The sequence below is a fragment of the Ursus arctos genome, unplaced genomic scaffold, assembly GCF_023065955.2.
Source record: "Ursus arctos isolate Adak ecotype North America unplaced genomic scaffold, UrsArc2.0 scaffold_24, whole genome shotgun sequence".
NCBI classification, from domain to species: domain Eukaryota; kingdom Metazoa; phylum Chordata; class Mammalia; order Carnivora; family Ursidae; genus Ursus; species Ursus arctos.
Genome location: NW_026622919.1, coordinates 9,033,035 through 9,046,093, shown reverse-complemented (window position 1 = coordinate 9,046,093; position 13,059 = coordinate 9,033,035). Strand labels below are relative to the sequence as shown.

Sequence of the window (13,059 nt, the reverse complement as noted above, 5' to 3'; positions counted from 1 at the left end):
CTGTTTTCTGTAATTTTTAGTAAGTTAAAACCTAGAACCAGTTTCATAGCACTGTCCATGATCTAACTGGCATATCCTCTTACAGTGAATTGTTGAAGATACCAGTCCTGCAAACTCATGTTTAACATCAGCCCTATGTATTTAATATATCCATGTAATTATATATATATATATATATATATTCTAAATAATGCTTGTTCATTCTATCTATCTATCTATCTATCTATCTATCTATCTATCTTTCTATCATCTGTCTTTAAAAACAATCTGCTTTAAGCAACTTCAATGTATCACACCCCTGTTAAGACAAGGCATCTTTGGCCGTAAGCTCACAATCTAGTTGGGATCATTGACTTGTAAAGACATAAACCATATATCAGCATCAATAGTTCTCTAACATATTCTGAACTGAGTGCCATGAGATCATGAAGAGTCTAGCCAAGATTCCTGGATTTATCTGGGAAAATTTCACAGAGGAAGTGATATTTGAGCTGTGAGATCTTGATGGTCAAACAGGAATTTGTCAGGAAAAAAAGGTTGGGAAGGACATTTATATAGCTAAAGAGATACCTATCTCTATATAATAGATATGTATCTCTCTTTATATAGGTCTATAAATGTAGATAGATACAGACATACACATATATACATATATAAACATACATAACGAATACACACACACATATATATAATATCTAAAGGAGAGGTGATGGTGGCTAGTTATGAGGAGCTCATACATACATTTTATATATATATATATAATTTGCAGTCAATCTCTATTTAGAGGATGGGGAAGACCTAAAAGGCCCAGGGTACAGGATAAGTGAAGTCAAGTGCTCTCCAATTTCATGGCTTCTCCTGGAAAAGCTTAAATAATGCCACAGTCCCTTCTAAAGTGCCTCCCATGCATTGGTCGCTATGGTCTATCATGTGTTTTAATACACTGGCCAAAGTTCATTCTAACAGGAATATACATCACACTCAACAAAAACCAATCTATAAACGGAGGGCATGCTATTAACTGGCCTAGCATAAGAGAACTGGCCCATACTAGATGGTGATGGATGAATCACCTTGCATCTCTTAGCTTCTTTTTCTCTGCTATCAGCATTTTACCTCCTCCTCTGTACAGCATCTGGTCATAGACGAAACACAAATGTGAAGCCATTAGATGCCGAGAGAAGCCATGAGTCAAGGAGACCTTCTGAGTCAAGCTCTGACTTCATCTCACCTGCCTCTTTCCTCACTCACTTGTCTGCAGCTCCATGGTACCAGGCCAGCCTCCCGTCTTCCTCAGGGACTCTGCACTTGCTGTTCCCACAGCCTGTGATGCTCCTTTCCCAGCACGGCTCATGCCCTTCTTTTTATTAGGTCTTTATGATAATGTCATCTTTTGGGGGTGAAAAGGGGCACTTCTGGCCCCCCGTGTCTAAAACTGTGCCCTCCACACATTTCAAAATCCCTTTCCTGGCTTTATGATTTTCTCCTTGGTGCTTATCACTATGGCTCTCCCCCCTATCCATCTTGTTTTTCTGTTTTGTCTCCATCCTGCACTAGAACATAGCCCCGAGTGCAGAATCCTGTCTATTATGCTCACTGTTCCATCCCTAGTGCTTAGGTCAGAGCCAGACTTGCGGGCACCTGGACAAGTAATTCTTCATTCCCAACTCACCCCAGATCCATTTTCAGACCTCTGTGCTCCACTCTGTGCCCTTGGAGGTAAAGTCCTGTCAGCTGCGTTCATCATTAGATGGCTTCTCAGTGCTTCAGCCAATGGAAGGAACTGTGAAGATGGTGAAGGGAAGGAGGAGAAAGGGGCTGTGGTATTCCTTCCTGCCCCATCACTGCTTCGGTCCTTCATCTCCAGCAGGAGCTGCGTCTCTCCACAGCTACAGAGTTCCTGCCAGAACTCTGTTCCTCCGGTAAAGGCAACATTCCCTAATTCCTTCCACTGTGAGGGTGTAATGGCTTTCTACTGCTCCTAATCTCTGGGTACTGCAGCCTCTCTAGCTTTTTACTTGTAACCCTGCCCACATATCATTAAGTTGACCCTTCATTAAAATCTTTTCATTTGTACCATCTGCATTGAGCTCTCTTTCCTGCCAGGACTCTGCCTAATAAAGAACTCAGTAAACACTTGTTGAAAGACTGCTGAATGAACGAAAAGCCTCAGCATCGCTTGAAAACTTGATGGATTGGCTTTGGCACTGGAACTGCCATTGGAGAGACACTATAGGAGAGAAGGCTACAAGTCAGCAGTGGGGGGATCATTCTGGAATGTCCAGCCAAGGCTTGAATGTGTATATGTAATGCAAGAGCCCCTGGATGAGGAGTAAAGAATTCAATCTATAAGCTACTTTTCTTCATCATGCCAATCATTCTGTCTAGTTATTTTGTATGTCAGCTGAATATTTTTGTGCTGATAAAATATGGTGTTAGAAACAGATCATAACATTCATAGAGTGGGCCGGCAGAGGGTCAGAGGCAATGAAATAATTGTTGAGCTCCAATTTGCTATTCGAACAATTTGCTTAACTTTCCTGAGCGTGGCTTGCTCATCTACAAAATTAACAGAAACTCAGGGAGAAGTTAGAAGTATAAAGACATGACTTATGTAAAGTGGTTGTCACAGTGCGTGATGTAGTAGCTGCTCAATTAATGTTAGTATCTCTTCCTTTTCTTCCTGGTTCTGTTTCACCTTTTTGTTTCCTCTTTCCTTATGGAACTGCCTCAAAATGGGATCAAAGACACTTTATTCTGCTAAAACCTTTAAATTCCCTGTTTTGGAAAAAAAACATCTGTGCAGTAATGTTCCTGGTCAGGAAAAAGAAGGAATTTATTACCTGGTATTCCGACATCCAAGTATAAGAGGTCACAAGAAAGAGAGAGGAGTCGGAAAAGACACTGAGTAGGTACCCTCCTGACATAAGGCCTCCAAAAAGGTCTGCCTCATGCTGTACAAGCAACTCGCTATGCTTGATTGCTTGGCAAGTTAAGCAATATTCCACAAGCATCAGAGTTACATACCACTGGATCAAAATTGAGCCCATTTCAAGATACTGAACAAGAGAAACTTGGCTGCTTTTCTTTGCCATAGGGGAAAACAGAGGGGCCTTCTTGGAAGATTACTGGTGTGAAATCCTTAGTTATAGCTTTAAAATTTACCACTTTATGTGCCTGTTAGGACAAATAGACATATTTTCACTCCAACATATAACTTCTCCCTTGTCTTTTTTTTGTTTATAAAGCGAAGAGCATGCTATGAAGGTAGGAGAGCATTACAGGTTTTGCTTCCAAAAAATTTGACACACTACAGGATGGAATAACAGAACTGAATACGCTTTCAAACAAAATGCTGTATTTAAGTATGTCCACATCCTGCACGCCCGCTCATGGGCGACAGCATACCCAATATCCACAGGTATGTGTGTGCTATGGGGAATTCTTGTGCTCCTGTGTTCCCTTTGTGCTAAAGCAATGGGGACTCCCCCAACAAATGATAAAACTATAATGATTGCCCTTTCTGCCTCCGACAGTGCCCATGAAAAAACTTGCAGCGAAGGGGGGCAAAAAAAATGGAAGCAAGTTCTGAAGTTTACCCTTGACTGCACCCACTCCATAGAAGATGGAATCATGGATGCTGCCAATTTTGAGCAGTTTCTTCAAGAGGAAATCCAAGTGAATGGTAAAGCTGGGAATCTTGCTGGAAGGGTTGTAACCACTGAAAGGAACAAGACCAAGACTACTGTAACTTCTGAGCTGCCTTTTCTTCCAAAAGATCTCTGAAACTTCTCACCAAAAAATATCTGAAGAAGAATAATCTCCATTATCAGTTGCAAAAGTTGCTAACAACAAAGAAAGTGAGGACCTGTGTTACGTCCAGATTAACCAGGATGAGGAAGAGGAGGAAGAGGAGGATTAAAGCTCATTTATCAGGAATATTTTGTATGAGTTCTTGAATAAAAGTTGGGACCAAAAATTAAATAAATAAAACAAACAAACTGCAGCAATTGTTGTATCTATGTTAGCTGCTGAATGAAGCTGGGATGACTACAGAGAGAAAATCAGCTCTGAACTTGAAAGCCAAGAGGAAAGCAATGAAATATTTCAATCCCTTTCAAAACAACACAACGCAACACAAAACACAACTAGAAAATTAGAACATCCCAGATCACAACCTTCCATTGGGTCCTGCAGAAATGTTTGCCCAACTAACTCCATGTTGGTTCTATCTTTAATCATGGGCTATAGTTGTCGAACACTCACATTCCAAGAGTCAGCACAATATTACTGAAATACACACATGCATCACATTCCAGGATGAAAAACGGTACCATGAAAAACAAGAAAATTCAGGTTTGCCATTTTTTTAATTCTGATCTGCACAAAAGCAGGTATATAGGTTCAGGGGACAAGTCATATGGATTAACACACGCCCTGACATGTAGCACTGTTGACAAATGAAGCAGCAGAGATGGAAATATTCCCTAACATTGACTGACAGGTGCCAACACTACTCTGAAAAAGTGCCAGCACACACACACACAAACACACACGTGCTCCTTATGCCTTACCACTATGTTTAGTGTAAGATTTATACACCCTATTTTAGATACTCAACACATTAAAAGTAAGGATTCTTCAGGCAAAAGTTATATGATTGCCATTAAAACTGTACTCATTATACAACACATACTTGGTATCTATTATGTGTTTTTTCTCTATGACTGATAAGATGATGTCTAAAGTACATCCCTATCCTTAAGCAGAGGGCCAGAGTAAAAATCAACTACCAAAGACCTTAACAGGTAATACATACGAAATGAAGTTCACAAAGTTAAGAGAAAGGAGTAATCGCTTCTTGTAATGGAACGGGGGAGAGCAGAATGTTCCACGGAAGAGTAAAATTTCGTTAAGAATTTGGATGTTAAGTAGAATTTTGATGGGTGGAAGTGGAAGTGAGGTGAAGGAAAGGGAAAGCTATTCCAATAATAATAATAATAATAATAATATCATAATTAAAACTGTAAAGATCTGCATGAATTGTGACATATTGAGAAATAAATTGCTTTAAAGGCTAGAACTGTAGGGTTCAGAACTGCAGCAGAACCTAGCTTGTCCTGACTTGCAAAAGGGTAGGACTTGGATATGAAAAGCCTGGTGCCTGCCCCTGCTCTTAATTCTGACACTCTGTGGCCTCCCTCAGTGGTGCAAGGACTCGCCCCAGACTCCCGAGTGCCATCTACATTTGTCCCAGACACATTTTCCTTTGACAGCCAGTCAATCACTTCAGTTAACAATATTGCCCCTCCCCGAGTTCTTTTTCCATAGCAGCATAAGTAATGTACTGTGTTAAAGTAAAGGTCCCTTTATTGGAATCTTCTGATGCATATTCATATTCAGTATAATTTTAAATATTGGGTCATTACTGAGAAGCCCACCTACAGACACCTTTCCCAAAACTCCTTGTCATGAATCATCTCTAATGTCTGTATGTTTGTTCATTTAGCAAAATATCATGAAGTGTTTCTCTATGCCTGTGTAGCAGATCCTGTCCGTGTCCTGCTCATATCCCGGCGTCCTTATTATTTCAACGAACACTACCAGCTTCCAAAGACCAAATCCTGCTTTCTTTATGGGGCTTTCTCTTGCAGCTGGAGTATGTTTTGCCACTCAACTGGTAGAAGTAATTGACCCTAATTATCATAAAGAACTAATGTTATAAAATGGGGTTAAAAATATGTGTAGAACTGAGGGAACTGAATGCTTCTTGGTGTTTCTACGCCTGGGGATGAGACTAAATGTGTGACTGCAGGAGTTTCAACAACTGCAGCCTGACAGGAGCCTGGTAACCAAGGGTTCTGATATTTAGGGAGAAGTTCTGAGGTTCTACTGGGTGGGCAACCAGCAGAAATGGAGGGCAAGAATGAGGAATATATGAAATGTGTAGAAGAGAAGTAAGAACATGAAGGTCAAGTGCAGCCTTGAGACCAACTGGAGCTGACAGTGGTTTACCCCACCCCTCCTATTTGAAGTCTTTTATTTAATTATTTAATAAATTTCATCTGGCCACCACCTTGAAGCATCGACATAAGACAGAATGAAACTGACATGGCATACCAGTGACAGGAGTGGTGCAAGCAAGGGTCAGCCTGCAGTAGATTATTCCAGTGCCCACCAACATCTCACACTTTCCACTTCAGTGCAATGGCCAGCCCCTGCACTTCTCTGTCCAAAGGCTCTCTATTGCTTCTGGAGGGTGCTCTGCTGCCAGCACGGCAAGCTGGAGTTATAAGAGTACTTAAAAACAAAACCCTGGGAATAGCCCTCAATTAATAAAATTTATTGGAGTTTGTCTATCATTTCCCTAGTGACCTCACTCTTCTTATAGGATGACTCCAAGTCATAGGCTCTACACTGATCCCTAATTTCCCTCTGTGAGTTAATCTCCATTTATCCACAGTTGTAACTGGCTTGGTAACACACTTTCTTGGCTGCATTCCCTTCTTTGTCTGTCTTCCTCAATCTCCTGTGGGTATTTTCTGTCATCCCCCAAATAAAATACTTTCACTCAAATCCTTGACTTAAGTTCTGCTTCTGGGATCCCCAACTAAGGCAGTCTGGTACTTGTCATTTGGTCATACTGTTGGCTGTTTCCCAGGAAATGGAGTAGATTTTGAGTTCAGCTCAACAAGCCTTCCAGAAAATGTGGACAGGAAGATAGAAGGCTCATAATTTCACTGGCAGGAATTCCCTCCTCTACTCTATTTCAAGGCCACCTGTGAAGTGGGCTGGAGTGCTATGGCAGGTAATTTCTGGCTGCTCCTGGCATAACCTAGATCCTTAAGAAAGATAATAAACTATGGAAAGCAGTCATGCTACTATCAAGAGAGAGCATCACAGTTCATGTTACAGTGAGACAGAGACCATAATTATTTTTCCTTTGACTTTTTTCAGACATTGACTAGTTCACTGACTCTGTCGTCCTCAAAATCTCACAGAACAGTTCTATGACATCCCTTATTTGTAACCTCATTCTAATGGCACTTTAAATGTATCAATATAGACATCAGATCAATCAACTGTATCAGTAGACTCAGCTTACCTCAAATGCTTGGAATTAAGCCACACATTTCAGACTTCACCTCTTATACTCAAGATTAACTTCCAAGGATATACACCTGACCCAAGCTGGACAGATCCAATTCTCTCTTCCATAAATTCTGAGTTGGGATTTACAAAAGCTAGTTAATTGAAATGGGAAGCTTGCCTGAGAAGCCCTTATTTAGTTACATTCAGAGTTAAGAAAAGAAAGATAAATTCTAGGAAACAGAGAACAAGAAGAATAGAGCCCGCCTGCAAGAGAAAGAAGAGATGGTGCAACTAGAGATTTGAAGAAGGTAATCTTATTTCTAACAGCTTCTTAGTGCCTACCTCCAAGCTTTTATGCGGTCCTGCTATATTTTTTCTCTTGGATCTATAGATCCTGCTATACCTTAGAACAATTTTCTCCCTTTGGCCTTAAGTTAACTTGAGGGATTTTTCAGTTATCTGAAACCAAAAGAACCTTGGTTAAAATAAGCACACTTGACTCTGAGCTCAGGGAGAAAGGGGACCATCACTTTCTTGGTTTTCAGTATATCTAACTCAGTACTTGGCACACAGTAGATCTTCATTAAGTGTTGGTCAGAGGAAAAGTGAATAAGAAATATTGGTAAACTTCCATAGAAACACCAAGAAGCATGTATATGTTTCACAATGAGAAAAGCCTCTCCACCAATGGAAAGCAGCTGACCAGTGTTCATCCATGTACAGGGCTGGAATGCTCAAGCCTTGGGTTTATTTTAATCAGTAATTGCCCACTCATTTAATCCATTTGAAAAACAGTCTTAACCACCACTCAAATTATTGGTGTGTGTTTCTCCAGGATATGTAGTAAGGTATTAATTCACCTTGAAACATTTAGGCGTCTTTATCACTCTCAGATGTTCAAAGTGTCTAAGCAGAGAGGGATAAAAGGGTAAGTTTAGAACGGCTAAACCAGAGAAATGAGGTCTCAATCTTTGGCAAATCCAACACTTCATCAAACCCAACAGGAAGAGTGAAGTGTTGTGGGCTGTTGTTTCTTGAGATGTGCATTAAGGAAAGACTAAATTTAGCAAATGCTAAAGTCCCTCTTGTAATGTTTTATGATTGTTATAGTATTTGGTAACTTCTGTTCCCCTCTGGCTGTGATGTGAGAGGCTCCCCTCCACCACGTCACCCCCATGACAGCAATCTCTAGTTGTAAAATGGTAAGACCGTCAGCCAGCAATAATTTGCAATCTAAACAGACTTGACGCTCCCTGACATTTATTGAAACCTCAGACCCCGTGCACTGGTTTCAGTTTTCCTCCCTTTGCTCTGTTTTTACAGACAGACAAGTGCTTAGATTTAGGTTTAATAATGAGGAGAAATTTCTTCTTGGCCTACTCTTGCTTGTGTTGGCTGCACTGGGGCTTGCAACAGACGGGTGGTTGGAGTTAATTACACTAAATGGTGAGAACATTATTTGACCCCACTGGTTCAGCCCCAGAGGCTGTGCACCTCCTCACAGACATAGGCAGATGGAATGCTTCGCAGGCTGGGCAGAGGGCAGGAGCCATGTAGAGAGAGCTCTCTGCTTAAGACCAGACATGGTGTTTCACTTCTTAACATAGCTCGGAACTCTAGGCTCTTTTGTAAGTATAAACCAGTGATGCTCAAAGGAACACAGGATCATGTCACGGACTAGGAAAGCCTACTTTAGCCAGTGGAATCACTCTCAAAGAGACCAGTCATCCTCACAATGGTACACCTCATTCTTTTTCAGGAAAGATGGAGGACTTCACCACAAACTTGACTCTGACAAGCCAAAAGGAAAACTGTTGTCACATATGTCATTGTAAGAGATCTGATGACACATTACAGTTATATTCGAGAGCCAGTGATAACTGCATATTTAGCTCAGTGCATAACACTTAGTGCCTGTGAATGTTCTTGGCATTGTTATTTCTAATCATGATAGTGACAATGATAACAGTATACCCATGTTCTTGTCCTAAGGATAATTTGTCATTCATGATTGTCAAGAAGAAAAATTACCCAACACACCTAGGTGTGGTGAAGGCTCATTGATAGTTTGTGGGGCCACAACACAGCTTCAGGTGTATTACACGTGTAACAAGGCCAGAGAGACATTACATTGTTGACTTAATACTGACAAGAAGATTTTTGTTCCTAGATTCGTACTTTTCTGTTGCATGTGAATTCTATGCAAATCATTCAGAAACTCTTGGAAGTCTCTAAGTCTTAACGGCTTACCTGATGTGTCTGGCAATATTGATTCCATAAAACAGCATTGTACCATACCATGCTTTTAAAAACCTGCCAGAATCCTCACTTTAAGTTGCACTGTCAAATAATTTGTGGTCTATAACACTGTTTATGAAACCCACCAGGATAATAGAGGAGGGAAGAGATGAGTAGTATCCCCAGAGATGTTTCCTACTCTTATCTAACAGGAAGGGGTCCAAACAATTCTTGATCCTATTCCATACTATTGACAGCCTCCTTTTCTGCACCATGGTGGTTAGCATCTTTTCCCTTCTGTCCAAGAGCAAAAATGATTAGTGGTAAGAGAATCAATAGTATACCCCAGCACACCAAGGAGTTCATGGTAATGAATCAGTTGGGAAACTGTGGACTAGGATTGGGTTTTACTTCATGTAAGAGCCCTCTTTAGGTAAGCATGTGGACTACATTCCCTTCAAAGCAGTGTGATTCATGTTCAGTGATCACACTCCACCAACCTAGACCCACTCAACTAGCATACACTTGATTGTCATTACATTATGAGCAAGCACACATAGTTGATATAACTCATCTCCTCCCAAGTATAACCTACTCAAAACACAGGGACCTTGTGAATCAGCAGCATCTTTCTCAGAGAGGTGGCACATGATCACAGGTATAATGTCCACATCTGGAATAAGATAAGATACAGAAATTATACTGTGGTGCTAAACCTTGTCAAATAATTACCATGTTTCATAAGAGAGTTTGTTTTACAAAATGCTTATATAAGATGAATGTTCAGTGCTGATTTTCCCCAGTAAAAGATAATTAAGAGGGGTAGGGTGTGTGGTTGAAGTACAGAAACAGTGAGATTCAAGAGCTTAAACACTGTTATACTACAACCAACTACAAGTCAATAAGGAGGAAATGTAGGCTACAGACTAACATAAAAGAGCTGACATATTTTTTTTTAAACAAAGAAATAGCATTTATTAGAGTGCTTTCAGAGCGGTGGTAGCTGTGTCTGTGAGATAGGATCAAGGCATAAGGGAAATCTAGGACTGAACAATATGGAAGAAGCAAGTTTAGGCACCAAGAAGACAGGAGCAAGATAAATAAAAATAAATGCCATTCTAAGCCCAAGAATAAGGATTTCAGGAAAAAGTGGGAGACCACTACTTTCGAAGGTAATTATTTCTTAACCATATATATAGACACACACACATATATACATATACATATATACATATACATATATACATATACCTATACATATACATATACAGTGCAGAGGGTTAGTGCAGACAGGGTAAGAAAATCTTCCTCAGTACTCAAGAGTAAATCTAAATAGTCAAAGTTGTGTTGTTTGCTTCATTTTTGTTTGTGGGCTTCTGGTTTATTTCCAAAAAATTGCACAGGAGACTCCTCGTAGAGGAGGAAGTGTGAGAAAGGTTCAGGCATAAAAGATCTCAGCCCATTCCAAAAACACAAGTGGCTGGAACCTACTGCACAGGGCTGAGGGCAGGCCAGAGCCATATCAGAGACATGAGGGCCACGATGAGGACTTGGCACTTATCCTGAGTGCAGCAAGGAGGTGTTGAGGAGTTTACTGAGGAGCACAGCATGGTCAGATTGATGTTTTAGAGAGGTCACAAGAGCAACATCACGAAGGATAGATCAATGGTTAAGCTGGAGTCACAGAGACCAGCCAGTGAGAAGGCAGCCCCTGTAGCATCGAATAGGGTCAAAACTGAGAAAGAAGTAGTGGAAAAGCACAGCCACTGAGAAAATTGACAGGTTACACGTATAGAAAAATCATGGTAGACTAAGAAAAGGAAAGCCTATCATGATTTACAGGGTTCTAATTTGAGTCAGGGGCTGCTGGGGATAAGAAATATGACAGAAGGAATAGATCCTAAGGAAAAACAGATCTCAGTTAAGATTTGCAATATAGTAAATTTGAAATTCCTATGGGCACCTAGGCTCAGGTATCACATATTTAATAAGTATCAAAGCCAGGATCCAACCTTAGTTCTATAAGACTCCAGTCTATGCTCTTCTTATAGACCCCATATCTCCCTAGAGATAACTAGGAAATAAAACTGTGTAATAAGTTAATTATAAAACAGGGTATGAGATAGGTGCAGAGGCAAGAGTTGATTCAATATATTCATGGAGGCAAGGTATTAGCTATCAATTTATATACATTTTTTTCTCTTAAGAGACTTTCTTTCACATTACGGAATTAACTGTCTGTGAGGTAACATCTTTACAAGCAATGTGCAATCAAGGAGGATTAATTTACAGTCTTAGCCATGTGTTGGAATTCTGTCCTCTCTTTCTTCACCCACCACAGAGCTCAGTTGCAAGAAGCTCTGGAAAGACACTCCTGAGGGTCATACTGATGACAATGATGTTAATAAAAAGCAGTGGAAATGGAAGGATTCACCAGATTCAGGTATTTATTCCTCTGGCAGAATCCTATTCTTAATACTCTCTCATTTTCAAGCAAGTGGATTTTCTCTTTCAAAAATTATCTGTTCTGTCTGTAGTGTCATTTGCAAATATCTTTCCCATTCCATGGGCTGCCTCTTAGTTTTTTTGACTGTGTCCTTGGCTGTGCAGAAGCTTTTTATCTTGATGAAGTCCCACAAGTTCTTTTCTTTCTTTTGTTTCTCTTGCCTTTGGAGATGTGTCATGAAAAAAGTTGCTCTGGCTGATGTCAAAGAGGTTACAGCCTATGTTCTCCTCTATGATTTTGATGGCTTCCTGTCTCACATCAAGGTCTTTCATCCATTTGAAGTTTATCTTTGTATATGCTGTGAGAGAGTGGTCAAGCTTCATTCTTTTGCATGTAGCTGTCCAATTTTCCCAGCACCATTTATTGAAGAGACTGTCTTTTTTCCACTGGATGTTTTTCCTGCTTTGTCAAAGCTTAGTTGCCCAAAGAGCCGAGGGTCCATTTCTGGGTTCTCTATTCTGTTCCATTGGTCTATGTGTGTGTTTTTGTGCCAGTACCATGCTGTCTTTGTGATCACAGCTTTGTAGTATAGCTTGAAATCGGGCAACATAATGCCCCCAGCACAATAGCTAAAGTGTGGAAAGAGCTGAGATGCCCTTCAACAGATGACTGGATTAAGAAGATGTGGTCCATATATACAATGGAATATTACTCAGCCATCAGAAAGAATGATTACCCAACATTTGCAGCAACATGGATGGGACTGGAGGAGATTATGCTAAGTGAAATAAGCCAATCAGAGAAATACAATTATCATATGGTTTCACTCATTTATGGAACATAAGAAATAGCAGGGAGATCGGTAGGAGAAGGAAGGGAAGAATGAAGGGGGGGGTAAACAGAAGGGGGAATGAACCATGAGAGACTATGGACTCTGGGAAACAAACTGAGGGCTTCAGAGGGGCGGGGGGTGGGGGACTGGGATAGGCCAGTGATGGGTATTAAGGAGAGCACATATTGCGTGGAGCACTGGGTGTTACACGCAAATAATGAATCATGGAACACTACATCAAAAACTAAGGATGTACTGTATGGTGACTAACATAACATAATAAAAAATTATTAAAAAAATAAAATAAAATAAATGATCTGTTCTAATGCAAACTTTCTTATCTTTTCAAAGATAAGATTTAATGAAGACAAAAGACTTCAACATTGGAGATTTAAATGAGATTTGAAGATTTAAATGAGATTTAAAGATTTAAATGAGGATACAGATTTCC

General features: G+C 40.2%; 1 pseudogene; it reads left to right on the top strand.

Moving 5' to 3' along the window:
• Positions 1-3,541: 3,541 nt before the first annotated feature.
• LOC113265150 (60S ribosomal protein L22-like) lies at positions 3,542-3,922 on the top strand (annotated as a pseudogene).
• Positions 3,923-13,059: the final 9,137 nt, after the last annotated feature.